The sequence below is a fragment of the Spermophilus citellus genome (assembly GCF_964194105.1).
Source record: "Spermophilus citellus genome assembly, chromosome: 8".
In the NCBI taxonomy this organism is placed as follows: domain Eukaryota; kingdom Metazoa; phylum Chordata; class Mammalia; order Rodentia; family Sciuridae; genus Spermophilus; species Spermophilus citellus.
The window spans coordinates 9,253,590-9,256,179 of NC_138189.1; positions in this window are offsets into that span (position 1 = coordinate 9,253,590).

Here is a 2,590-nt window from a genome sequence, read left to right on the forward strand (position 1 = left end):
TCTCTTAACTGCAAATATTAAATATGCTTCATGTAAAACATGCATGTGTGAAACTTCTTGTTCCTTCTGCCATGTGAGAACACACAGAAAGTGCCATCAGTAAGGAATGAGCCCTCACCAAGCATCAAATCTGCTGATGCCTTGACCTTGGACTTTCCACCCTCTAGAACTATGTTCAGTAAATTTCTGTTGTTTACACATTACCAATCTATGATATTGTGTGAGTGTGTGTGTGTGTGTGTGTGTGTGTGTGAGAGAGAGAGAGAGAGAGAGAGAGAGAGAGAGAGAGAGAGAGAGAGTGTGTGTGTGTGTGTAGCTGTGGGGTGGACTAAGACACAGGCTTTGTTTTATCCAGGAGAAACTCCATAAAGTCAGGAACTCAGTTCCTCTTATTCTCTCCTGTATCCCCAGAAGCCCTGGCAGTACCTGACTCAGAGTCAGTGCTAATAAGTCTTTTGGGAATAACAGAATATATTTGCAGAGTGTACGTCTTGGTCTTGGCTTCGTATTGAAGTTGTTAAATTTCAGCGAACAGAGCAGTTAGAACCTCTCTCAGAGTTTCTGTGCCCAGAGTTCCCCTTTTAAAACAAATATTTTATAATGCTTCTTGAAATGTCTTGCAATGATGTTCACAGATCATGTGATTTGTCCACAGATGTATTTTTTTTTAAAAGTCAATATGATATCTTTGCCATTCTTCAAGGGAGAAAATGAAAAGAAAGTAATTTACAGTAAGGCAATGAATATTTCAACACACAAATGCCTACTCCTACTTTTAAAGACCCAATGAAATACACAGGTATTTGTAACTATACACAAGGTAGACAGAAACATGGAGAAAAAGTTGACATATTCTGGTAAGTTGTATCATGTGTGGCATTTCCTAAATGGTGACCAATGCATGGCAAGATCTCTCATAAAGTACAAATCTCCTCTCTGTTGACTCCGGGAAATTCATTATATTAAATCTGCACAGAGCTGAGGATGTAACTCAGTGGCAAAATGCTTGCCTGGCATGTGTGAGGCCCTGTGTTCTATCTCTAGCACTGGGGGGAGGGGGGAGGCAACAAAACATAAAATACAGCAAAGAAATTATATAAAAATGCTCTGTTTTTAGGTGAAAAAAGGAGCTGGAGCCTAAGTTCTGACAACTTTTTCAACTACCTGAATACCTTTGGGTTATATGGGTGTGAAGCCTAGTCTTTATGGAGTGGATAGCTCTGCATTATTGTCATAGGGTACTCTGTTTGGCCCTCACCCATGAAATGCCAGTGAGTGCCCTCTTGTCATGGAGCCCAACATCCCCACACATTTCCAAAACATCCTCGAGGTTGGTACCACTCCTACAAAGCACTCATTTTTTATTCTGTGAAGGAGGGTGCACTACCTCCAGAAAGAAAGAATAACTCCCTAGAACACATATAGGGTTTTAAAGATAAAGTGTGGACCAGAGCAACAGTCTGCTGAATTCTTAGTCCAAACTGGGGTTCTGATTTGCAGTTGGAGCTGAGGTTTGGAGTCATGTACATATAGTTTCAAATTCTGACTTTGACCTTGGGCAAATGGCTTCCTCTGAGTCTCTGCCTTCTCATTTGCAAAACCGAGATTAAAAAATAGCATTAATCTTAAAGAGTTATTTTAAGGATTGAGAGAATGTGACTGAATTCTTAACAGAGAGTTCTCAGTGAATGATAGCTCTTATCACACCGTTTATTAACCTTTAAAACCTACTTACTTGTGTGCCAAGAGGAAGTTTTGTATCATAATCTTGGAAAACTTCTTCTCCATTTGAATCTTTCTCTGAACAGAAACACGTGTTGATCTTTGTTCTTTATTTCCAACTCTTCAGTCCCTTTCCAGAACAAAGAGTCCCTTCACTGAGCTCCTCCTCCTGCCAACCCTGGGCCACCTTCAAGGATAAAATGTCTTGGGTAGAACAGTTTCAATCACCTTATCAATTTGACTCTTAAGAAGTGGAGAAAGGAACTATGTGGCTGCAATTCGGTTTGCAAAGGTGGAAGGAAGATGACACTTTCTGAGTTTTTATTTTGTACCAGATGCCTTTTGGATGGTCAATTCCCCCCGCCGCCCATTCTCTCAACATCCTAAGGCATGTTTTATTTGTTATCTATCACCTGCATTTTACGGGTGAGAAAGTGAGGACTCCGGAATGTTGAGACCCTTCTTTTAGGTCACCCAGAGCCCGGACTGAAATCGGCTCTGTTAGGAGTTGTTCTGATTTGGAGCCTTTCAAAAGCAGGCTCTTGCAACCTAGATTTGAAAGTGGCCTATTCCGTAATTGCTGTCAATTTTTGGTCTCAGCTCTGAATGTACCCTTCAATATATGCTCTGTGGCAAACAAAAGGATTCCTTTTAGGCTTTTCTCCTTTAAAGTGAGCCCGATATTAAGCTTTATCAGTAGAGGGCGCTGTAGGACATTGCACCCGGAGCCGGGTCCCCGCTGTCTCCGCGCGCACAGGGGCTCGGAGGTGTGAGTGAAGGAGGAACGCTCCTTCTGGGACGGAGCAGCCTCCGCCTGCTGATAACCTTTGTGCATCCCCCTCGTCCCCGGGCATGGAAAGCAGAGCTC